Source organism: Lepisma saccharinum, chromosome 2 (genome assembly GCF_977018435.1).
Source record: "Lepisma saccharinum chromosome 2, izLepSacc3.1, whole genome shotgun sequence".
NCBI lineage: Eukaryota > Metazoa > Arthropoda > Insecta > Zygentoma > Lepismatidae > Lepisma > Lepisma saccharinum.
In genome coordinates, this window is record NC_139230.1 from 7,797,325 (window position 1) to 7,824,966 (window position 27,642).

The following is a 27,642-nucleotide window of genomic DNA, read 5'->3' on the forward strand; positions in this document are numbered from 1 at the left end:
AATTCCCCTTACCAACAAAGGTTGGAAACCTCATTACACATCAAACCCCTCCCCCACCCACCCTCATCACTAGAGATACCTGCACCAAACAATCCAGAACCAACCCCATCAACCAATACCATCCTCCCCTCATCCTGCACATCCAAACCCACAGGTGCAATAAACCCAGATGCAAGACCTTCAACCAAAGGGCACCTGCCACTCCTCCAACACCCTTATCTGCCAAATCTGTGGTAACTTTCACATTGGCAAAACCTCTTCCCCAAGAATGAATCATCACCTTTCAACCCAAAACTCAGACCTCATTGTCGACATCCAAGAATCCCCCCCTTTTACTTCAAGAATTTTACCCACCACAGATATTGTAACATCTTTAAAGTGCAGAAATCATTTGCAATGGACCTCAACCTAAATTACCTTTGTTTTACTTCCTATTAGTTCTAGCTGATTATTTTTCAAACAACTACAAAATATAATATGATAACATTTATGCTGGGAACTGCCAGTATCATAAACACTCATCACACTAACTATATCTAGCAACCATAGTTTACAAGTAAGGATTTAGTTATAGTTAGGTTACAAAGTTGCTTAGCACTGGTTATGTGCCTGATTCTTTCCTCAAGTGGTTCTTGATGCAAGAGATCATAGGCGACGCTGGGCACCAAACATAGGTCTCTCGAGCTATCCAAGGCCATCCAGCTTCATTTACAACAACTGCCATTACAGGTAATTTGAAGCATGGAGAGTATCAAATTCTGCAATAATGCATCCACAGGAAGCATCTCCACTTCTGAGTCTGGTCGGCAAAATTCTGCACGCAAAGCACATCCTAGGGACAAGCCATTTTATTGGTCCACAAGGCCTGAAAAGTACAATTTTACTATACTTGACTGAAAATTAAGATTTAAAAAAACATACGATTATACCATAACACTTAATGCTGGCCAGTGAGTAGGAGTAGAAGAATACTGGCTCGCTCCTACTCCCCCTACTTCTCTCCTGTTTTTTCAACTCCATTTTAACCTTGACAATGCTGATGAGGAAGCTGTGTCATATGGAGTGTTTGATTTTTGTTCTTGCTTACAGACAAGTAACATTAAGGCAACAGTTTTGTGATGCAATAAGATAAATCAAGCTTTGTGTCAGTAACAAATGGCACAAGGGGTGCCCTAATGTGTCCTTAAAAATATAAAAACAAAGCAAAATTCTCATTAAAATAGTGAAAATAATATCAATGTTAAAAAGGAGCATGGGATTTAATTTCACTTGATACACCATGCTTTCTCTGTGCCTCCCTCCTCAGAAGAATGTGATATTTAGAGCCTGAAAGTGCAGGCATTTATGTCAAAAATTGGCACAATAGACAAGAAATCGGGCAAGTTTCAAGTTCTATCCATAATTTCATTCATACTTCACTACTTTACACTACACATACAAACCATATGGGTATTAAAAAATCCCCTACTCCTGGTAAATAGATTCTCTTATTTATTATCATGATTCCAGTCATTGATAATTCTGATAGCAGTGTTACTTCAGTTACTTATTTTTACTATAGTTTTTGAGAATACCATACCTATACAAGTGGCATATCAATTCAAATTTGATATATGAACATTGAAATTAGGGTGTTGCCCAAATTAATTATTACAACTAAACACAAATAAAATTTGGTAGGATTACGTATTTATGTTCACATCAACATATTTTTCTTGAGAATAAATATTTCATTTTTTATAGACTGATATGAAGTCAGCATTTTGAATGAAAAGTACCTGGAGCTCTTTCACTACAAAAGGGCCCCAGGTTTGATACCCAGTGGAGGCACATAGTGGTTAGGATCCAGTCTCGATCAGCTTATCTATGCATAAAATGGACTCAAAACGAAAACTAGGAAAGATGTCAAGTTGGGAGGATGAGATCTTCCTGCTCCTCCATTCCCCACACTGCTAATCATTCATCATTCTTCCTCGTTCTCACAATTAGCAAAAAGTGATTATAGATAAGAGAATAATTAAATAAACCATTCATCTTCATTGTCATGATTGAGAGAAGTGGAAGAATAGATGAGGAGGTAAACAGAAGAGGACAAATTGGTGGTGGACTATATCAAAGCGTTCGAAGATTAATATGGAACAGGGATATACGTACCTATGAAATGCAAGAAGTTAATATATAACACATACTATGTGCCAATAATTACGTATGGAGCAAAGACTTGGACAATGACATAGAGAGACAAAGAAAAGATGCAGGCAGTGGAGATTAAATTTTTAAGGAGTCTTTTCAGGAAGACTAGAAGGGATAGAATAAGAAATGAGGAGATCCAACAGACAGTGGGTGTGGTGAAGCTTCAGGACAGAATAGATCAGGCACAGATGAGATGGTTCAGACACATGAAGAGGATGGATGCAGAAAGACTACCAGTAAGAGGTTACAATGCACAAGGAGTGGAAATAAGGCCAAGGGGGAGACCAAGATGTCGGTGGAAGAATGTTAGTGGAGAATGTTAGAAGAGGACAAGTTTGGAACAACATGGAAAGAGGACTGGTAGAAGACCACAAATAAGAATAGAGAGGCTTGACTTCTATGCAGACCCAGCCAGAGGCAGGAAACAGCGATGGATGATGTCATGATTAGCAAAAGTGACACAAAAGTAGGAGAAATATATAAAATTGAAAACTATGTATATTAACTACAGAAAGTTGTCATTTCTGCAGGAAAGTCAATAACTCGTACATACTTTTTGCAATATGATAAAATTATTGAGGAAACTGTCATGTAAACCCGAGTGTTCTAAACGTATTGTAATTTTAAAATTTGTGAACAAATACTATCGTGAAAATAACTGTAATTCCAGAAACTATAATTCTTGTAAGAATAATTTCTTGCTGGCGAGATCCTATATACTGACGATGATCAATGCTGTTAACGTACTGAGCCATTTATTGCTGGCACTATTCCCTTGTCAGTGCAGTGGAAAATCCATCGCTCGTTTTTGCACTGCAAGTTGTGTCTTACACAGCAATTAATGACATTTTGGTGTCTCTTATACCATGGATATCCAGAGGATTTGTTCCGGGGGTGACGCAAACGAGGCACTTTTTTCCAGTGGTGCAGCAAATGAGGCATATTTCTCCCCAAAATAGCGATGCATCTAAAAAAACGTAGCTGTTAGCAGGAATATATTTATATATGTCAGTTAGTTATCTGGATATCTGAATTATTCAGATATTAATTAAATAAATTACGCAGATATCTATAATCTACAGTCTAGATAATCTGTATCTCCATGTAATAGACTGTCTTTACGAAGCTCCTGCAAAATTAAAGGTTATTGTCGATTTTTTCTGATGCTGTTGCCACATTCAAAATTCAAAATGCTGAGAAAAAATGTAGCTGTACCGAAATTTTCGCTACAACTACAGGAATTTTGTAGCTTTGCTACCGCTACAACTACAATTTTGAAAATGTAGCATCGTTACAGGTACAGCTACAAATTTTGTAGCTAGCTACAGTAGCGACGCTACAAGTAGCTCGCTACTTCTGACCACTGGATATTAGTATATTGTATGGTGGTGAATGAGCAATGGTAGGTCAGTCGATAGGCCATCTAAATGCCACACAGGAGACCCAGAGTTTATTTCCAAGGGTGGGTGATGTAAGGTGGAAATGTTTTTGAAAACATCCATGCATAAGTTGAATGATACCTGGGGACAACCCAGAGATATGAGGCTGATCGCATCACCACCATAGCGGATATCAAGAATATGTGGGACCCTACACCCACACCCCCTATGTGCATGGTTATGAAACATGTTGTTGGTCTAGTGACATGCAAGAATGCTGGTTCTAATGTCAGGACATATGAGGAGTTTTGTATATTAGCCATTATTATTGTCCCATCAGACATGCACTCAACTGTTTCCCAGCATATACTATACTTTATTGCTACTTACCTCCTTAATACAGTACCTCCTCTAGGGCTTTCTCCTTCTCACTGTCCTGCCCTTTTATTAACAAAAGCCAGCTAGGATTGCACTTAAATCAGCCAGTGCAATAGGTACGAAGGTTCCAACATATCTCGCTACCACAGCAAGCTTCCAAAAGTTCCCTACATTCTGAAATGTCAAAATAGTTTTAATAGTTTCAAATTCACTTCATTTTGCAGAGAACAAATGATATATGAAAATACTACTTGGCGTAAGTACAAGTCATATTTATTGATACGATCAACCAATTCTCTCTGTGTGTATGTGTGCATTTGTTTTATTTCCAAAATTTTTAGGGTTGAGCCAATATAAATTTGCACCAATACTCGCAGCTATTCATACGAATGCTTGAAAAAAATTGTAATAATGTAGTTTAAGATTTAGATTAATGCTAGTGTCTAAAAGTATTCCACTGTAATTACATGGTTTGATTCCACTTTAAACCGTAGGTCCAGTTCAGACTAGCCTTTCTACGCATCAAGTGAACTTAAAAACTTGAATCATATCCATCAATTTACCACAATATTTGATTTAAAAATTTAAAATCAGAATATTAAACTAGATGTTACATGATCACAAAATGTATACAAAACTGGTGCAAAATAACATGAAACTTCGAATTTAGGATAAATAAGACTGCAAAAATTGTCGTGCGGCATTTTCGCAGATTCCGTAAAAGACCAAAGTGCCAGTAAATAAATTACAACCAATACTTTCGGACACAAATACATAGGCATCGACTCAGACCTAAAATTTTCCTTATTCTAGCAGCATGGAATGTTACATCACTAAAAATTAATTACGCTCTCAGTAGATAGTATGCCCAGGCCTGGTTGGGAAACACACTTCAAATAATGAGAGGGTTGAATTAAAGATAATTGTGAAAAAATTAGCATTAACCCTCCATTAGTAAATGTGCGAAAGCGGTGCTCATTTTGGGAAATAATTATAAGGTTCTCAGGACCAACCAGTGATATCACTTTCTGTTCTTGTGTAGATGTAATTTGGAATATCTGTGGCCAGATGATATCAGTTATATGTTGTGGCATTACTCTCAGTCTGCACACACACATCACTTTGATGAAGAGTCCGTGTTTTGTGAGCGACAAGCTCACACATATACCAATCACTTATTACAGCTACTATTTCTTGTTAAATGAACTTTAGAATATAATATTCATCATGAATGAAGAACAGCAGTTCCGTGCAAGGTATCATAATAGGTAATCAGTAACATTGCAATACACAAATATATAAATTTATTATACGATAAGAAAAAATTAACTTATAAGTGATAAACAGGGTGAGGCAGTCAAACTGGAAGATTTAAAATAATCACAAAACATAGAGGGCAAATATTTATTTATATTTTTGAACAGGAATGTACTGTACATGAGTGGAAATTACTAGTGTAGCTGAAAAATGTTCATTTTTTGAATATGGTGTCAGTAACATGGCATCCTTGGTCTTGCACATTTTGTCGGAGTCTAAGACTAAATCTGCCCATGACTTTGCGATAGGCAGTCCAAAAATAATCCACACACTCTCCATTCAGAAAAAGTAACAGTGTGGTGTGCATTATCATCTCATGGAATAATCGGCCCCTACTTTTTCGAAAATGAACACTGTAACACGGTGCTGGTAAATGCTGGATGTTATGCTGAAATGGTGGTAACCTTTTTCCTGCCTGCCCTTGATGATTATGACCCACATGAAGAAACACTCTTCCAGCTTAGACTCGCATTTCCTGGTCATCTCATTAGCAGATTCGGCGATATTCCATGGCCTGCCCATTCACCAGACTTGCCGGCTCCTTTGGGGTTACCTCAAATCCAAAGTATTCAAGGACAACCCTCCAAGAACCAAGGATGATATGAAGGAGCGAATTCAGCAAGAGATCCACAACATTCTGTTGGAGATGCTATGCAACGTCATGGGCGGATTTACTCGGACTCTGACAATTTGTGCAAAACCAATGAATGTGGCACCATATTCAAAAAATGAACATTTTTCAGGTACACTAGTAATTTCCACTCATGTACAGTACATTCATGTTCAAAAAATAAATAATATTTGCTCTCTATTTTTTGTGAATTTTTTAAATCTTCCCGTTTGACTGCCTCACCCTGTATATTAGGCAATACATATTTATAAACTATATCCAATATGATTAACATACAAAAATATTTGACAAAATTACAAAAAAAAAAACAATAAAATTCATGTGCGAGCGCCACACTCACTGTATACCAACAGTGTTACTCTGGAACACGTATAACAATGAACGGTTAAAAGACTAGGGTTGAAATGCATATTTTTTAATATTTTTTCCTACAATTTCTAGAGTATTTATATGTTAGAATATGTACTTGAATAAGAAAAATAACTTTTCTCTTCTTAGCTGGAGAGGTGGTTTCTGTCCCCTTCCCCTATGTTGCATATTTCATTAAGCACTAATTAATTTTAGAGACTTGTGCATCTCATTTTCCACAGGTTGATGGTTTCTCAAAGACACGTATTATCATTGTGCAATTTACAAACAGCACCCGGTAGTGCAGATTCCTGACAACAACAGGGTGGCCACTGTAGGACCATGATAAAATTCAAGTACAATTCCCGGTTTTCAAGGAAAACTTTCCAAAATTTCCTTGGGAAATTGCAGATGCTCTTTCTGTTTCAACCTCACGTATTACTGCCTCTCAAATGTTATGGGATATACTAATCTACGAAAAATTATTAATTGTATACGAATTTCAAACTCAAATTTATCTCATCAACTTCAAGATATCTTACAATGATCTCTCATCTGCCTAATAGATTGTTCTGCAAAGGATACTAACAAAGTAAATGGATTGCATTATGTTTATTTTTCATGTCGCTTTCTTCTCCTTCCTCTATATAAATAATAGCTAAACGGTGAAAATCTTGTATCAGTGCATTTATAAATATGTATAAATTGAATGAGATTTGGATTAGTAAAAGTTAGTTTTTCATGTCTATGAAGAAATATTCACGCGTAATTCCCGGAGCAAATAATTCAAACTTAATTCCTGGAATTCCCGGTGAGTAGCTACCCTGAATAATAACAACAAGCAACCCAATGCCCTTCAGCTAACCAACCAGCACTTTGCATCTACCAATGTTGCCAAGTGACAAAAAAAAACAAACACAACCAATTAAATATTGAACAATGATGCTACACAACCTGTGTTTGAGAAGCCATTGACCTACTGACATTTTGCGCAGCTGTGCCCTGAAACTATTAGTAGTTTAGTCAAACATAAAATATTTCTTCTTACCTTATAAAACTGTCATTTATCTCTAATCACAGCAATCATCTTGGACTTTTCTTTTTTGACATGATTCTACCATACTGCAACCTGAAGCCACAATCTGCTCCAGCCAGAATCGCATCATCTGCTTCTATCAAAGCTTTAGCCCTCTGTTGGCAAACAAAAAAAAATTGGAGATTTTCTTCGCAGCAAACCTCTAGCCATACCATTACAAAACCATGGGATCTCAGTGATGACATGGCTCTCTGAAGAGATTCTACTGGTGTAGATGGAAGAACAGCTTCACTTCCTACTATTACGACTGGCTTTTCGTATACCATTTCTTCAAATTTTTTAACTATGGAGAAATGAAGAATAAATATTAAATATGAAACATCACCCATCAAGAAACAAGGAACTTAATTAACCTTCATGCGGGCGCGTAGGCGGTAGTTTACCGCCCACGGCACAAAAACAATAATATCAACAGCCTACGAGTGTCCCGAAGCGCGGGAGGTATTTGTATTCTCTATTTACTCTATATTACGCAATATGGCACTGAAGTCACTTGTCAGATCGGCATATCGCGCGTGCCAGTCATCATCAAAAGGTGGAAGGGTGAGGTAGTTGGTAATCTGCCGCCGTGCGCCCGGTACTGGGACAATTTCTCAGACCTTTCGAAAAAAATGTGAGTATTCAATTTCGCTTTTTTTCTTGTTTTATTGCATGTACGAGTATAAGCAATAATAAACTATAGTTTTACAGTGCTTTGCACCATACTAGGGCCCAACAGGATCACAATTATTATGTGCTATCACCAAGAGTTTTTTTTACCAAAATTACATTCTTTCTATCGTCAATTTCATGTTTTTCTCTCATAATTTTCATCTTCTTTATTATTCATTTATTATATGATTCTCTCCCAAGCATTACCAATTATTCATTATAACAAAATAATGACAGTATAATAGTTAGGACCTACCTACCCAATAATTATTGTAGGTAGTACCTTTCATACCAAATATACTTACAGTAGGTAAAATTATGTTTTTTCCCATATTAGAAAAAGTGGGTTTATTTTTTCCACTTTTTCAGGGCACGCTTCACAAACCCTGAAGATGTTCGAAGAATCCTCCTCGAACTGGACGAGGAAGATCAAGCTAATGGAGTTCAGGAGGATGAAGTGGACTTCCCTGATGATGTTGATTACGAACCCCAATTTGTTGAATATGGTACCCACAACAGTGACACCGAGGAAGAGTTAGAAGAGGCAATGGAAGACGACAACCAGAGTCTTGAGGAGGGAGAAGAAGACGACGAAAGTCCAGGTTTGAGATTTTACATCGGAAAGAATGGTGATACGATTTGGGCAAACAAACCTCTCACACAAACCACTAAAACTAAGTCTGCAAACATTATAAAAACTCTTTCGGGTCCCAAAGGGGAAGCTAGAAAATGTCAAACAAGGCTCGAATGTTTTCTGACACTAATTTCTCCACAAATGATCGATGACATTGTCAAATACACTAATATACATATTGCTCAACGAAAGACTGAAAGGCAAAATCTGTCTAGCACCAGCTTTCGGGACAGGGATTACAGGCCCACCTCAAGAGCAGAAATAAAATCAGTTTTTGGAGCTCTGTTCATGATGGCAGTCAAACGTGGAAACCGCGCAGATATTTCCGAGTTTTTCACAAAAAATGGGACTGGTTTGATTATTTTGCGGGCTAATTTTAGTGAACGCAGGTTTCGAATGTTGCTAAGATCTCTTCGTTTTGACGACATACATTCTCATCAAGTGCGATCTGCTACCGATAAATTAGCTCCTATACGTGACTTTCAGACAGCCTTTGTAGCAATTTGTCAAAGAGCCTACAATGTTGGTGAAAGTGTAACCATCGACGAAATGCTGGTGGCTTTTCGTGGTCGATGTAGTTTTATACAGTACATGCCGAATAAGCCCTCAAAGTATGGACTGAAAATATATTGTGTATGTGATTCTCAGACATATTATACTTATAATATGATGATTTATTGTGGAACCCACAGACCTGGCCCCTACAGCTCAACCTCCAACAAGCCATTTGATATAGTGACCAATTTGTGTGATCCATTGAAAAAAAGTAGTCCTAACGTTATAACATAACTGGTTTAGTAGTTACTCCTTGGCTGAACATCTGTTATCGGTTGGCTTGACTTTCCTTGGGACTTTGAGAAGCAAAAAAGCTGAACTTCCGCCCGAATTTGTGAAACAAAAATCCCAACCTCATCCATGGCCATCATTTATTTGGGTGTAACGACGTCGCAACTTTGATCTCGTATGCTACCAAACAGAAGTAATTTTTGGTTTTGTCAATATTGCACGATGGACACGAAATAGATGAGGAAACAGGCAAGCCAGTGCAGATAATGGATTATAACGCCACAAAAGGAGGGGTCGACACCGTTGATCTGATGTGTTCGCGGATTACGACATCCAAAAGAACACAAAGGTGGCCAATGGTAATTTTCTTCCGAGACCTCGATATTGCTGGGATAAGTTCCATGAGGATATATGAAATGAATAATCCATTGAAATCCTTTAGACGGCGGCAGTATATTTTTGAGTTGGCACTGGAACTGATGGAAGAAAACCTGAGGCAACAAGCAAATGTGAATACACTTCCCAAAGATCTGGAAATTTTTCTAACCCAGTATCGAGAATAAGTAACTACCAGCAATGAGGTTGTGAATCCAAACAGACGAAGTTTCTGTTACATTTGCGGTTCAAAAAAGAACAACATAACTAAATTACGTTGTAGTAATTGTAACAAAAGTGTATGTAAATCACATTCAGTACCAACATGTGTTAATTGCCTCAGTAATGATTCATCCAAATCAGATGATGAATAGTGCAATATTTTACTTATTTTGATGTACTTAGTACAAAATTATAATAACGCTACTTTCATGTGACTGTTTTTTGTTCCTTTTTTATAATTCATGGAGATATGCATCTATTATTGATTGTGTAATGAATGCCTTCCTATTTTGATATACCTAGTACAACATTATGTTACTTGATTAAATTAGTGAGACGAATAACTACTTTCTTTCAATGTTGAATACTTTTGTTACCTAAATACTTAAAAGACTGAGTGATATTTTTAGTTCCTGCTGTAAGATAAAATAAATTGTGTGCTGTGAGAGAGTTTAAAAACCTCAATGAATATTGCACTTTATTTTATATATTGATCAAGTTTTAATAAATGTTTTCATGGTTAAATATGTGTGTTCACGATTCTATTAAAAATATCCCCGATTACAAAGGTTTATGGTGAGATATAACCGGTAAAATACGTGAAAACGAGGTGGCGGTAGATTACCGCCCCGCGCCCACTAGTGTTTAAAAAAAGGCGCGCCCGCATGAAGGTTAATCTAACAGACATGCATCACATGATGAAAAACACATATCATTGAAAAATGTAACATGTTCTGTAACTTTCAGATGTATCTTTATTTCTCTCTAACAGTAAAACCACAATATCGGGTTTTAGGCAACCTACTTTTAGTTTAGGGCCTCCACATGAACTTCAAATGCATTTTCCATGAGTTTTTAAGAATCATATTTTTTCAAGAGAACTCGCTACACAGTGCATTGCTATTTTACACATATTTTACAGTGACCTCCCCCTTTCCCATAATAGCCATACCAATCTATTTTTTACTATTACAGTAGTCTAGTTTATCCCGCCTTCGCATATCTGACATAGCACTTTGGAAAAAAAAAATCAACTGGCAACAAGAACTGCAAGTTGTGAGAGTGGTCTATTTTTAGTTTACGTACTGTGTTTAACTTCAGACAATTCTGTAACTGTAAGTTCATTTTTCCAGTTAACTTTTTCAGTATTGTTGTAAAACATGATTACTGTATTAGGTTCGTAATGTGTAAAATTATAACATTAGTTTGACGTTTAATAGGCTTTTCTTAACACCTCGCTATTATCAGACATTTTCGCTTATCCGATTTTCTGCTGGCCCATTTATGTCAGATAAGCGAGACTCTACTGTATTAGTGATGGGACAAATTAATATAGCATTTGGTACTGGCCAACACAGACTTAGGCCTATGGTGTATCTGTTTTACTAGGTCAATCAAATATGATCGGGACTGATTTTTTTTTTCCAAACAACCTGCCATGCACTGCAGTTGTGCATCCTTGGGAGAATAAAGCCACAACACCCATCCTCCCTCCCATGCAGGTTAGAACCTGCTCAGTCTAAGTGTTGCTACAGTGATGAGCAAACAGAAGGTGCCGCTGAGCATGGAACAATGCATTGTGATCAAATTTCTCCGAGAAAATGTCAAGCTAATCTGAAATTTTGCAGACTCAAACAACAGTGTCTCTCACAAACCAGTGTGCTCAAGTGGTGTAAATACTTCAGAGGGGGAAGAGCGCATGGAGAATGAGTCCGAGCAGTCATCACGTGAGTGGCAGCATACCAGTACTCCCAGACCCAAGAAAGCACAAAGGACCCATTCGGTAGGAAAAGTGATGGCAACGTTTTTCTTTTTTGTTTTTTTTTGGGACTGGCAGAAGTTATCCATGTAGACTTTCTTATTAATGTCAGAACAGTCACTGCAGCCTATTAATCAGAACTCCTGACAACAGAAGTGAAGGAAAATATCCGATCCAAGTGAAGAGAGGTGGAAAACTGGTATCCTTCCTTCAAGACAATGCACGGCCTCATAAAGCTAAAAAAAGTATGGCAACTCACAGCAAATTGAAATGGGACCTTCTGCCACACCCACCAAACAGTCCTGATTTGGTCCCAAGTGATTTCTACCTGTTTGGAAGGCTTACATCAGACTTGGAAAGCACGCGGTTTGCAGATAACTATGCAGTCATCGATAGTGTTCGGGAGTGGATACACAGCCAACAGAAAAACTTTGATGAAAAGGGAATTAAGATGCTTCCAGAACGTTGGAAAAAATCTAAGGACTCTGGAGGGGAGTACTTGGAAGGGTGACATGTGCAAATAAGTACTTGACAATAAAGGATTTGGTAAAAAAAATATATATATATATCAGTCCCGGTCATATTTGAATGACCTTGTATCAGCAATACCATCAATCTGATATATTTATAAATAGTCTGTACTTTAGTGTAATAATCCATCATTTTGTTATTACCGTATTTACGCATGGATAATGTTCACCCTGGTTTTTGATGGGGAAAAGAGAAAAAATATATCTCGTATATAATGTACGGTATAATCCATGTTCAAAATATGGCTACCTTAGTTGTAGGTCGTAAAGCTGTTGCTATACCAATCAGAAGTGAATGATATCCTACATACTCAATGAGTCACCTGTTGCTATGTGGACCAAGAGTAAGGAACCAACCCATGCCACATCCCCCCCTCTCCCTCCACTTTTCATTATTCTGTAATAGTAGAAAGACACACCAAAATTAAGTTATGATTTATTTCTCAACCAACAATTAAATAACGCTGATATGCATCCCATGTAATGGGAGGTCCATGCTTGTATTTCACAAGTACGGCACTGGTTTTCTTCATATCATAGAACATTACAAATTGAAAAATCTTGGGAAATTGCCTTTAACCCTTAGTACGCCGCGCGGTCTGACGAAAGTAAGCCCAGTGTCGCCGAGGCTTTGAGCGGGAAATTTGAATTCGTATACATAATGGAGAAAAATCGTAATAACTCTGGCACTATGGAACTAACCTACTTCGAATAACTTTTGTTTTGCAGGCAATACATCGGTGCATGCAACCATGTAAAATTTGGATGCCCCAACCGTAGGGGGGTTACGGGCGGGGGCTGCATCCCCCGAATTTCAATGAAAAAACATAAAAATGTGGAGTTTGCCCCCTCTTCTCCAGCTACTTTGGGGAGAAAACCGGAACTTTTGCTTTTTTTTTTTTTTTTCCAAAGAATAGACCTTCCGCAACAGAATGAAACTTGATTCATGTTCGTGGGTGCAATACAATTTGAATAATAAAGGCAAAACTTAAAACTCGATCGAATTTTAGCCAATTTGCATATTATTCATAAAATTGTTATAACTGACACCATGGGACCAATCTACTTCGGATAACTTTTGTTTTGCAGGCAGAAGATCAGTGCATGCAACCATGTAAAATTTGGATGCCCCAACCATGGAAGGGGGGGGGGGGGTTACGGGCAGGGGCTGCATCCCCCGAATTTCAATGGAAAAATCATAAAAATGTGGACTTTGCCCCCTCTTCTCCAGCTACTTTGGGGAGAAAACCCGAACTTTTGCTTTTTTTCGTTCGTACTTGCATCTTGTGTAGCTACTGTGAATCTTTCTTCCCTGTTGACTCGGCTCTTTGTGGAAATATGTTAGGAAGGAAAGGATTGTGCATTAGGGAAATCGATGAGCTGTTATATGATACGAACTGTTTTATGGTGAGGCCTTTCCTAACAGAGGAGGGAAGGGAGCCTTTGCAATCATTTGTTTTGTCTATACTTCTGGATAGACGCACGCTTTAGACTCATGCTTCTGGCCTCTGGCTATCGTCAAGCTTCATTGCATTTCTAACAGAGAGGCGACAGAAAGCTGACACCTGCCAAACCTCATCCAATCCCCTCTCTCCTTGCCCCCCCCCCCCCCCGCCACTACTTCAGCTGGATCACCAGAAAGAAGAATGTGTGCCTTATCAGTACTAAATCACAGCGTTGGAAGCTTGGAGGAAAACAGCATCGTAAATACCAAGCATTTATTGTGTCTGTCAACTGAAGAACACTTGCAACTTTATATTGGATCAGTAGAAGAATTATTAGTACATTTTGTATACTAGTTTATCATTATTAGCCAACAACAAAACTAATTCAAGAATAAAACACAGGAATTCCACTAGCTCATGGATGCAAACACAAGGAAAATTAACCAGCCACACAACCGGATTGAAAAGAAAAAACTGATCAACCTCCTCCAGTATCTTCAAAAAAACATTCTGGCTAGGCACAATGTTGCGATACAAGATCAGCACCCCCCCCCCCCCCACTTTCCATAGACTCCCACCTAACACATTTTAAGTGATACTAAACAAACCCCAAAGAAAGGAGTGGAATCTACATTATCACCTGCACGTGTGGAATCAAGTATGCAAGTATGAGGAAATTCTGACTGGAGGATAGGCTCAAGGAACAAGATGCAGACCACCAGCTCGGAAGAATGGGAGTTTGCCTGACACCTCATCGATGAGAACCACAATATAAACTGTGCTAAAGTAATTATGCAGGTGAGATCCATATTAGAAAGAAACTCAACAGAAACACACAAAACAGCAACCACCACCGCAGACAACATCAAATCCCATGGCTCTCAATAAAACCTGGCTTCCTGCCATCAGAAATATACGCGACTGCCCAATCCATTCTCCCAGCATGCCAACCTAAGAAAAATAAAAAAAAACAAGCGCAAATCATAAGCCCACCGGTGAAAGCAAATGCCTTCCCACAGATGCAGATGAGGAGACAGAGAACCTGCCGTGACAAAATTGCGATGCATGCTCGAAGGAAGTACCATGCCCTAGTGTGGAAGTAGCAAGAGCAGAAAGAAAAAGGCCCACATGAACTAGTACCACCACAAATGCGAGTAAAAGAAAAAGTAACCACACTACCCACAGCAAGACAGCCCTTTTTACATGCTTTTCAATAAAAATTACGACGTTTTAGAATACTGCTATTGGACAAAATAAATAATTTTTGAAGCCATACATGGTAATGGTTCAAATTGTTTATGATTTTTTCAAATTCTCCTAGCAAAGATTAATTATCGTAGAATTTTGGCAAATTATTGTCACACGAATTTGAACTTTCCTTAAAGTAATGAGCACTGTTTAAATTACGAAAACTAATTATGACGAAAAAATGTTTAAAATAACCTTATGCAGGCATGCTTCCTCCCCATGGACAGGGCTTTCTTTGTTATTAGAAGCAACAGTAAATATTATAAACTAGTGGGAATGAATGTAGAAGTAATGTGGAACCTGAAACTAATCAGTACAGTTTTCATTTTGAAAAAGTCCAATTTATGGCTAAATAAGATGTTCGAGGTACAGAACTTCCGTTTAACACATTACACACTCCGACAGTTATTCCTCTCTTCCTGAAAATTTACCAAGAGGTTCAAAGGGGTTTCGTGTTTGAGAACAGCAGTGGTGCGATCAGTAATATAAAGCATTTAGGGATCTTATTTCAATGCTAAGAGAACTAAACCTAACCACAAAAGCATTTAGGGTTCTTATTAAAATGCTTGACCCACCTAAGTTAACCATGTAAGCATGTATTGGAAAAAATCTTCAAACATTTTGCAGCAAGAACAAAGTACACATCTGAACACAACACTGTAAATGAACAGATTCCGGAAACCCCATCGTACCTCATACACATACATGTGACCTCGGAAGGAGGGGCAGATCATAAGCAAGACGATAGTAAATGAATGGTTGTTGGCAAGTATAGAATTATATGGAAGTGAAAAACCAGCATCAAGAAACATGTAAAGTAATTGTTAAAACTCCGCAGTGTGTGTTAATAGACATAAATCGAAATCGGACAAGTAAAAATTGCATTCATAAAATGATGAAATCACAATAAAAGAAATAACTTGGGCCCAAATTTGTAATTATTTAATGTTGCTTTTTTAACCTTGTTTGGTTAACTGCAGTGATAAGAAAGAATGAGGATTACATAAAACCAGTGATCAGAACGCTACATTTTAAAACTAGCTTTGCTACAGCTACTCTTCCAAAATGTAGCTTTGCTACAGCTACATTTACCAAAAAGTAGCTCACCATGCTACTCTTGTTCACTACTTCTGAATGAAACAACCGTATAAGAGATGTGTCCGGAATGAAATGTTACAACAGCTAGTATTCATTAAAAAAAATTATTTGACAACACATCCACTACAGATTATTTACAGTTACACGAGTTATATCTCCACATAATTTCCAGCATTGTCCAAACACTTGTTAAGTCTAGGTACTAGGCTTTGTATCCCACAGTCATAGAATTCTGACACTGGCTGCTGGAACCACTTTAAAAACTTTGTTCTTGATTTCTTTATCGTCCTGAAAGTGTTGACCTGCAAAATGTTTAAAGTGAAGAAACAAGTGGAAGTCGCTGGGCACAAGGTCCGGGATGTATGGCGGATGGTCCAAAACTTCCCACTTCAATCCTTTTAGAAGCACGTTGGTAACATTTGCTGTGTGAGCCCGAGCGTTGTCATGAAGCAAGTGGGCACCTCATCAACATTCCCCTGAGTTTGTTCTGAATGACCCGTTAAAGGCATTGCAATATGCAGCAGCATTAATTGTGGTGCCATTATGAAGTTTCCAAATCTACTAAATAAAGCACTTGCCTTTTGGATGGAGAAAACGTATGACTGAGTGCACTTCACATTTGGCGGCATTCTGAACCAGTGCAGCTATTGTCAGTATGCGTTACTCGCACCAAAACATCACCTTTCGGCCTATATGGGCTGTAACCTTTCTTTCTGGATACGTCTCGTAGATATTCAAAAGAAGCCACTACTAGAATGAAAGTTGTACTTACTGGAAAATAGATTCTGGCATTTATTTTCATGAATCCTGTAATTCGAGAATTTTGATAGCAGTGTTACTTCAGTTACTTATTTCCCTACTAATTGGAACTTACTTTCTGGATGCCCTTTGTGTATGTCCATAGATGAAAAGTGAAAATTTAGCATGGCTGGCATGAGAAATGCCAATTACTGAAGAGAGTGATATGCTATTAGGATTAAATCATTCAAGTAGTTATTGCATTACATATTTATTCAGGGTTGCTACGATTTTTTGATTGTGAAATTCCCTGACCTTTACATGTTTTCCAGTCCAAAAATGAAATTTTTCCAGACATGTTCATCATCATGATTTTTGCTTTCGATTGATTCATTGATTTACTTTATTTTACTTCACATTTTGTGCCTCTTGGCTAATTTGCGAGGATGGGGATGAGTGATGAATGGACATTCACAAACAACAAAGCCCGAGTGAGATTCGAACCCGGGACCCTTGGCATCACAGTGTAATGTGCTAACCACTCAGCCACAGGGTCCGGCTTTTTGCTTTTGAACCTTGTGTTTTTCAATTAAATAAAAAATCCGGTAATTATTATTAATATTCAGTTTCACAAACTTTTTTTTAGCAAATTTCATTCTACACACACCAGAAATCGACATCAAATGAATTGGGTGCTATAATCACGTGCATCTAGTTTCAGGCTAAGGTAACAGAGGTACAGTTTTCACCATAACAGATCTCAACAATATAAAAACAGAACAAATTCATAACCCAAATTTTTCATTTTCTGGCAGATTCACAGTGTCGCAGAAAATGCTGCTTTCTTGCATACATTTATAAGTACACAGCATCTGGAGAAATTTGTGTTGCATATAAGAATTCTATAGGAAATGACAAGGCAGTGGTGAAGCGTTACATTTTTATGTAATCATCGCAAGACTTGCCAAATGTCAGGGTCAATCTTTCAACCCAGGAAGGGGCATTCCTACATTGATAATGATGTGACGTATGAAGTAGAGATGGCTAAATCTATTCTTAAAAAAAATGGAAAAAAAAAGGAAAAAAATTTAAACTTCTCTCTCCGAAATACGGATTGTTTCCAAAATCTGGGTAGTAGAACTTTGGAACAGAGATTTTTAGATTTTCAGGAATCCTGATATTTTAGGCCATCCCTGGTGTGAAAGTAAGATATGTTAGGGAAAAGGTTCTGTTTGACTAAGTATGTCTATCACCTCGAGAACAAAAATCTTGATCAATCTTGTAATTTGTAAGCATAGTGAACACAAAACAGCAGGAAGTACTTCCTGCTTTGTAAACGAAGAACATTTTTTTTCTTTCCAGAAATCTATATTTCAACCGCAGGATTTAAAAAAATTAAAAGAAGAAATATTATGAAGAAAATAGAATTGATCCAGAACTGCTTTTTTTTTCAGTTCTTTCTAGCAGTAACCGTGGGGAAATTTATGCTTTTCTTTACTTATATTTTTTCTATGCACCATTACTTTCATGTATTCTGTGTAAGTTGCCACAGAAACCCTGCTGTTCTTGTAAACAAGGAGGCTGGAAAGAAAAAGGTATCTTATGACCAGACCTTCAAAAGCGGGGGAAAAGTAAGGACCTTGGATTCGCAGACCTGCTGCGATGAGTTTGCCCGCCTGACACCATTGCACTCAACAGAAATGCAGCGGGACGGTTGGGCATGGGGGGGAGGGGGTGTAGAACTGGGCTCTCCTCTCTTTCGTATTTCTAGCTGTTTAATGGTGTTACTTGACTAATTTCTCTCAAATATGTGAAAATTCTGATTTATTTTTTCTTCTTCTCTAAAATATTTAAAAAGACAATATTTTTATTATTTTGCTTTGTCATTGCCGCATCTCTCGATCACCTAACGCCTTGCCTCTGCAACAAGACTAAGATCTTGAAAACCTTTGATGATTATGATGATATTGTCAATATACTTTAGTTATCAATCAGATATCTGGACAGCAATTTTACTTTGATATTCTATCTAATATCTAGTATAAATTCCAGACGATCTGCAAAATTCCATGATATTTCCCTGACATGTAGCAACCCTGTCATTCTTATTTTATTTCATAACATTGTACATTAACTTCACTCGGTGACATGAATGGTTAGTGCGGCTACCAGTGCATGGTTCATGGCAACATATATATACATAAGTGTACAATTTTTTCACATGACAACAGATTCGTGACTAGAATGCCAAATTCAGTTAGTATACCAAAAATTAACGACATTCTCTGTATTCTTAATTCTTACCCACAATTCTAATGAATGCATCTTAAATAAAAAATCTACAAAATGTACAGTATAATACTTACATCCTTCCAATGTTTTGAAGGATTCCAAAGTTGAATAATTTTAACTCTAGATTAATTTCACCTGCAAAATAATTAAAAATTGTTTACTTTTCAATCGAATATATCAATACACTAAAGAAAATGTAACAAGTTGATCAAACATTCTAAGTTATTCTATTTCTTTTTATTTCTCAGAACATAAGTTTTAACTAAGCCTCGCGTCAGGTCAAATTTGCAGCAGGATTTCGCATATGTAGATCCAAACGTGCACGCAGAATATAGTTCCGCTGAGATGGGTTCCATTCCGACACAATTGCACACTTGCAAGAAAACAGTTATTTAATGTGTAATATATAGACAAAATGATACATCCATTAGCAGGTATGAACTTGATCGGTTGCAATCACTGTGCAGACGAACTTGGATCTGCACTTTCGCCAACTGGAGTTTTGAGTTTGTATAGTGCTGAAGGATCGCAGAAGATCAAGAGAGAGTCGAGCGAGACTGAATATGTTGAGAGCACGTGGAATCCGTGATACCAGTGTTGCACATCCCACCTTTTTAACCCTATGTTTATTGTGATTCATAATCGTGCTATACAGCAGCGAAAATGGCTGAATCGAGGTCTCCTGCAGTGCCAGTGTTATTTTGAGAATCATCCGAAGGAAAAAGTTATTCAAAATCAAACAAGATGTTTTAAATCCATCTTCCTCCTCAAGGCAACAAGACCAAAATAAAACAGGGCATGACATGATTTGCCATCAATGTGCGCACAAACTGTGTCTTGGATGTTGAATGATTTACTGTTCAGTTTAGGAGTAGGAAACTATTGTTTGTTGTTTGACTACAAAAGAATCCCGGCGGTATCAAAAGATATCGCCCTGAAAAAAAAAAAAACATGTTAATTATTTGGAGAAGGCATGCGTCAACGCATTGATTTGAGCATGGGAGAGTGCAAAACCACCACCAGGGCTGAAGCAATCAACGGGGGAGGCTTATTGTTTCACCCACTGGCGGCAATGAAGGCTTTGTTGAAGATGCATGCTTACTGTTCCATGCAAAGGAAGGGAAGAAATGGACAGACCAACATTTTGCTCCTGGTTTAGCGAAGTGGTTCATAAGTTGAAAGCAAACAGAGTAATATTAGCAGACAATTCACTATATTGTACATACCACCAATAATAAATCAGGTTTTGTTAGTATAGACTTGAAGGGCGTGTATACTCTAGTAATGTATGTACTGCGAATGAAGCAACCAAGATTTTCATAAATTTATTATTTCTAAATGAGAAACAGTAAGTAGTCTTTAAATCCAAGAGGGGCATGTTGTTTAATTTTACCTTTGTTTTGGTTTTTTTTGTGCGTGATCGACATATACACACATACCCTATGTTTCAAAGATAGTTCACGATTTATATTAAGTAACTACAATTATTACATAATCTATGCACAGGAAGTACTTAAAAAAATGTATGGTAACAGTTCCGTATATCGGACACACATTAATATCAGATATTTTGTGTTTCGCATGGTTCGTACTTACCAATTGTGCATTGCGGAACCTAGTTCAAGGTGCCAGTATGCTCTTTACACAAAAACACACAATTTCTCGCATACAGACTAATTTTTTGATTCCTTTCTTTGCTTCCTTAACAGACAATACGGCGGCCACATCTTGACTCACATTGTGGTTATGCAGTTTTTCCAACCCTCTTCATTGAAAAATACTTACTATCATGTTCGTCACTGGTTGAAATTGTACACTTCTGTTCACAAAAAGTGGAACACTCATTTGAGTTGAAGTCCAGCTTCATGGCCAGAAGTACAGCCGAAGTAAGTGTTCGGAAAGAAGCAGTGTTGCTTACTATCAATCAATTTAACCATATGCAGGAAATTTTGTCTCAGTCTCAAAGAAAAGGGCTAACGGCAAGATTGCAGTGTAAATATTATTTGACTGGATTTTCCACATTTACAATCAAAGTAATGCAAATGTGAAATATTCCTGAAATTTATGTTAAAAAAAGAAACGTGTCTTCAATGTGCATGACAAAGTAGTCATCACAATTCGTTATAATGCAAGGGCTCCCCGGTTCAAATTTGACCCGAGCTTGGGTGTCCATCATCGCGAGTAGCCGAAAATGGAAGAAAAGCAACAATAAGTAACAAAAAGGAAAAATGCAATAAGAATAAGTGAGACAGAAATAGTGCTGTTGCAATTCCTGAAAATGAATACAAAAAAAATATTTCCGAAATAGTGTTATCCTAGTTCAGGAGAAGGCCAGCAGAATAAATAAACCCGGAACGACTTCAGATGACTGGACCCCTCTCAGATTTTCTTCATATTTGGCAATACTCACTAATTGAGGCTTCCTAATCACGAATCTGAAGTTAAAATATGTCAGAAACGTCTAGAAATTGCAAAATTAGCGAAAATAAGTCATTTGTTTTCAGAATTGAAACTGTCTATTTGTGAAATTTTTTGTTTCACAACCAAATATATATACCTGAATATATACACCAAATTTTAACTATGTTTGCCTAACCTAACCACGTGCCAATGGTTCGCAATTATTTGCAATTTCTAGATCCTGATACTACCACAACATGAAATTTTAACTGTTTGCCTAACCTAACCATGCGCCAATGGTTCAGCAAGTATGAGCAGTACTATAAAAATCGGAGAGCGGTCCGGTCGCGAAAATTGATTCGCTTATTTTGCAATTTCTAGAAGTTTCCGACAAATTTCAACTTCAGATTCGTGATAAGGAGGCCTGAATTAGTGAGTATGTCAAATATGAAGAAAATCAGAGAGGGGTCCAGTCATCTCAAGTCATAAAAGAAACCCTTCCCCATACACTTTGGCAAACAGAATCGCAAAGTTGGCACTGAATATGCGATGCGAAAAATAATAGAAATCCTAAAGGAAGAAGAGTTTATGTCACAGCCAGGGGGGCACATGAGAGGAGGTACACCCCCCCCCCACATCAGTCATCCAGGCTATTAAAAATAAGTCAATGGTTGTCCTCTCATTTAACTTTAACAATAATTGGAATTTTTGTAAAATAAAAATTGTCGGGCTTTACTTGTTTTACACGTGTACATTGGTTTCGTAATGGAGCACAAAAATAGAATTGAGATTCTTTTAAAATTCTTACTGAATGAATGAATGTCTCCGTAGATTCCAGAATAATGACTTTTCATTTTGAAATAAATAGTTTAAAATAAAGAAAATTATGTGCCATTGGTTAATGAGATTCGTTGTCTCATAGCAAAATATGCTATATTGACGGAAACTAGAGAATGGGACACCTTCCTACATAATCACGCGTCGTGCTTGTCTTCAAATTTTTGACATTCGTACTTACGTATCTGCCTCGCGGAACATTCCTGAAGGTTTATTGATGTTGCTTTGATCAAACTAATAGCAATTTTTCACATTACGAGTACTTCTTTCTCCTACCTTTCCGCTTGCCTCACACTCAATATGGAGCGGATACAGTCGTAAATAATGATGCGTCGGGATGACGCATCGGCCTTCTCTTTTCTCGATTTTCAATTGTTATGCAGTGTTTCAACCTTCGGAACCCAAGAAATGCCCAACAACAAATTTTAAGGAGCGATTTTACAATACCGGGAATTTCTTCATTTTGTTTGAAATTCGGTATACTCACCAATTTTGGCCCCATAATCACGTATCTACAGTTAAAATTTGGCGCTCACACGTGGAACTAGCAAAATAATCTCAATTAAGTTCTTATTTCCACACCCTCGATTTCCGAATTTCCCGCCGTTTCCGGGCTCCGCCCCTGGGGTAATTGACCTACCGCCCCCAACCACTATCGTGGCCCCACCTCCGCTCCAGCTCCCCGCCTATATCTATAGACTCCCTGTTAAAGGCGTTAGAAATTGGCTGGATTCACCTGCCCCCAAATAAGCGCCAAATTTATACGTGAGCACCAAATTTTAAGTGCAGATTCGTGATTACGAGGCCCAAATTAATAAGTATCCCAAATTGGTACACCCGGTACAAACTTAATCACACATCCAGCACACGTCATTCTACCTCCCGTTTCACCGTTCTAACGCTCGTAGCAAACGCAGACAGTTCGAAACACTGCATACCAACAAAACACAATCACGACCCGTCATGATAGTCACGACAGTGTACGAACGTGATGGTGTCGGAAGATGTACGCGCCAAATGCTATCTCCGTCGAAGAATTAATTTTCAACGAGCAACATGAATTTCAGCTCTGAAACATTCCCAAATCACACAAAACACCTTCCCGATGTTCGACAATGCTACAGGAACTTATTACGGTAAGTAGTTTCTTCTGTAAAAATAAATAAATGTGTCCGAAGGATAGTAAACTAGTACCGAAATCAGTTTCCAGGATACTGAAAACTTACCTGAATTACACCATGCATCCACGACACGTCATATTAGGCACACACCCACAGCCCATTCCTTCTAACTAGTAGCTCATATTTACTGCCACACTTTCGATATTACTTTCCTTTCTTCACGATCCCGTGTTCAATTAAATTAAAAAAGTCCACTGGATCTTCCACACGCGGTATGAATTTCACCATGCATCCACGACTCAGACAGTTCGAAACACTGGATACCCAATGAACATGAACAAAACACAATCACGACGCGTGATGTTCGAAGGTGTACACGCCAAAGGCTATTGTCCGTCGGAGAATTAATTTTCAACAATGAACCTGAATTTCCCCCATCACACAAAACACCTTCCAGATGTTAGACAACACTACAGGAACTTATTACGGTTAAGTAGTTTCGGTAAAAATTTACTATCCTTTGGACACCTCTATTTTTTTGGTTTCGTCAATTTTTGACATTGATACTTACGTATCTGCTTCGCGGAACATTCCTGAAGGTGTATTAACGTTGTTTTGATGAAATTAATTGCAATTTTTCACATTACCAGAACGTCTTTCTGGTAGGTGTTTTCCCTTGCCTGAGACACAATATCGCGAGTACACCTTCCTACATAATTGCGCGTCCGGCTTCTCTTTTGCCAAATTTTTGACATTCAAACTTACGTATCTGCTTCGCGGAACATTCCTGAACTTGTATTGACGTTGGTTTGATGAAACTAAGAGCAATTTTTCACCTTACGACTACTTCTTCCTCCTACCTTTCCGTTTGCCTCACACACAACATGGCGCGCACACCTTCGTAAATAATAACGCGTAGGAATGACGCATCGGCCTTGTTTTTTCTCGATTTTCAATTGTTATGCAGTGTTTCAACCTTCGGAACCCAAGAAATGCCCATCAACAAACTCAGATCTATTTCTTTTCAACTTTATTTTTCGCGTTCTGACACCAAATTTTAACTATGTATCCCAACCTAACTCAACTAACCTATCCACGCACCAATGGTTCGTGGGGCTAGCGCCAATGGTTTGTGGAGCTAGCGCCAATGGTTCGTGGGGCTAGCGCCAATGGTTCGTGGGGCTTTCTTTTTCACTATTGAAACCTTTGCGTGGCCTACTAACCTATCCACGCGCCAATGGTTCGTGGGGCTTTCTTTTTCACTATTGAAACCTTTGCGTTGCCTACTAACCTATCCACGCGCCAATGGTTCGTGGGGCTAGCGCCAATGGTTCGTGGGGCTAGCGCCAATGGTTCGTGGGGCTAGCGCCAATGGTTCGTGGGGCTTTCTTTTTCACTATTGAAACCTTTGCGTGGCCTACTAACCTATCCACGCGCCAATGGTTCGTGGGGCTTTCTTTTTCACTATTGAAACCTTTGCGTGGCCTACTAACCTATCCACGTGCCAATGGTTCGTGGGGCTCTCTTTTTCACTATTGAAACCTTTGCGTGGCCTACTAACCTATCCACGCGCCAATGGTTCGTGGGGCTAGCGCCAATGGTTCGTGGGGCTATCTTTTTCACTATTGAAACCTTTGCATGGCCTACTAACCTATCCACGCGCCAATCGTTTGTGGGGCTAGCGCCAATGGTTCGTGGGGCTATCTTTTTAACTATTGAAACCTTTGCGTGGCCCTACTAACCTATCCACGCGCCAATGGTTTGTCCACACCCGGCACAAACTTTACAACACACCCACCACACGTCATTCTCCAAACCCTCGATCCACAGTTCTAACTCTCGTCGCAAACGCAGGGAGTTCGAAACACTGGATACCAACAAAACACAATCACGACACGTCATGATAGTCACGACGGTGTACGAAGGTGTACGAACGTGATGGTGTCAGAAGATGTACGCGCCAAACGCTATCTCCGTCGGAGAATTAATTTTCAACGAAGAACATGAATTTCAGCTCTGAAACATTCCCAAATCACACAAAACACCTTCCCGATGTTCGACAATGCTACAGGAACTTATTACGGTAAGTAGTTTCTTCTCTACAAATAAATAAATGTGTCCGAAGGATAGTAAATTAGTACCGTAGTTTCTTCTGTAGAAATGAAGAAATCTGTCAGAACAATAGTAAACTAGTACCCGGATTTCTTCAAATTTAAAAGTTGGGGGCAGGTAACTCCGGCCAATTTCTAACATGCCTTGAACAGCTGCAGTGGAGGCTGGGCCACGGTAGTGGTTGGGGGCAGTAGGTCAATTACCCAGGGGTAACTCAAACTAATTTTTTTTCTTTAGTTTAAATTTCCCATTTATTCTGGGACAGATAGCCCCAAAAACCATTCACGGATAGTGTCACGAAATATTACAATTTTCTTCGTAAAACAATGCGAAAAGTTTTTAAAAAATTAGATCGGATGCGCTTTGTTCACGGGCAATTCTTGGGTTCCAAAGGTTGAAAAACTACATACCGATTGAAAATCAACAAAAGACAAGCACGACGTGCGAATATATAGGAAGGTGTACGCGCCATATTGTCTCTCAGGCAAGCGAAAAGACTACGAGAAACAAATACTGGTAATGTGAAAAATTGCAATTAATTTCATAAAAACAATGTTAATACACCTTCAGGAATGTTCGGCGAAGCAGATACGTAAGTACGAGAGGGCAAAAATTGAGGAAACCAAAAAATTATAGATGTCCGAAGGATAATAAATTTTTACCTTGCAGAAACTAGTTTCCGTAAGTAGTTTCTTTCGTAAAAATGAAGAAATGTGTTTCAGATATACTGAACTGTTACCAAATGTATGGTTCAGGAGACAAAAAGCATAAATGCATTCCGCTTGACATGCATGTACGGATTTTGATGTGTTAAGGGGTTGGCAATACTGCCGATTCTCTCGTCTGCGATATGAAGAGCTCGGCGGTTCAGGCAAGACTGGCACGGATGATTCTGAACTCCATTCTCTCGCGGATTTATACATAAAATCTGCTGCAAACTTAACCTGACGCGAGACTTAGTTAAGAACTGAACAAATATGTTAGAAAGCATTCATAGCGTAATGTTAATTCTTTGCAATGATAGTGATACTTCATGCACACATGACATCAGTCAGTTCTTGAACTTTGAAAAACAAAACTTGTAATATCATTACTTCAAACTAAGGTAACAGTTCAACATACATAATTAACGATATTTGATACAATTCGATGCGATGGCCGAAACCCACAATATATAAATCAATGCATTTGTAACACGTGGTTTGGTACCTTCAAAAACAGCTTACGATCGAAATTGTAGCCGGGTTTCTGTACAAAGGAAGACTTCCCAAAATTATATTTATGCCTTCATTATATGCATTTCTCTTACCTTAACACAACTTGAATTTCCGAATATAACACCTGCTCCAACGTGGCTTAGAGAAACCACCACAAGTGGAACCAAAAATAAGTGTCCAGCAGGACGCCATGCATGGACACTCGGCGTCTCCCTCCCTTATCGTACCCCAACGGTGAGAGAAACAGCAGGCGAATTGTCCACCACCATTTTCATTCGGTCTGAGTTACACGATATGATAACAACGAATTGAAATTATGACTTCAATAAGCAAAGGATAATGCCTGCTTCGAACCAACATAGTTTATTTCCTTAGAACAACACAGGATGAAGAACAAAAAAGTAATGAGAATAGCGGTGGACAATTTGCCTACCATTATCTTTGCAATTGAATACAACACTTGAGCAACCTTGTGTTCTGACGTCACACGGCAAAGTTTCTGGTGCGTTCCGAAAGTCTTAACTAAAGGAACGCATTCAACGAAAATAACTGGGCTCGTGAATCTGGTGAAACCAGTTATTTCACAGACTTATGGGACACTCTAAGCGAATGCGCAGGCGCAGCGTTTTGTTTAGAGAAAGTTTCCGCATGGCGTCAGCGGAAGGAATGTTCTTATGGCAAAAATAAACTCTACTGTGGACGCTGTTACTCATTTTAATCACATTCTAAGAACGGTCAAGGCATACTCATCTTGTGCATGTTGCTTCATATCGGTCTCTTAAAATTATAATACATTTCCCGAACTAGTGCAGTTTGAATCCATCAGCACGCTCTT

At 38.3% G+C, this 27,642-nt stretch overlaps 1 long non-coding RNA gene across 1 annotated transcript; it reads right to left on the reverse strand.

The window, feature by feature from the left end:
• Positions 1-83: 83 nt before the first annotated feature.
• On the reverse strand, positions 84-27,009 carry LOC145984354 (uncharacterized). Its single transcript, XR_014441299.1, has 5 exons — positions 26,900-27,009; positions 19,195-19,255; positions 7,295-7,625; positions 3,963-4,124; positions 84-865 (listed from the first exon to the last, which is right to left on the reverse strand). It is a non-coding gene; the product is annotated as an uncharacterized LOC145984354 (long non-coding RNA).
• Between the last annotated feature and the right edge of the window lie 633 nt (positions 27,010-27,642).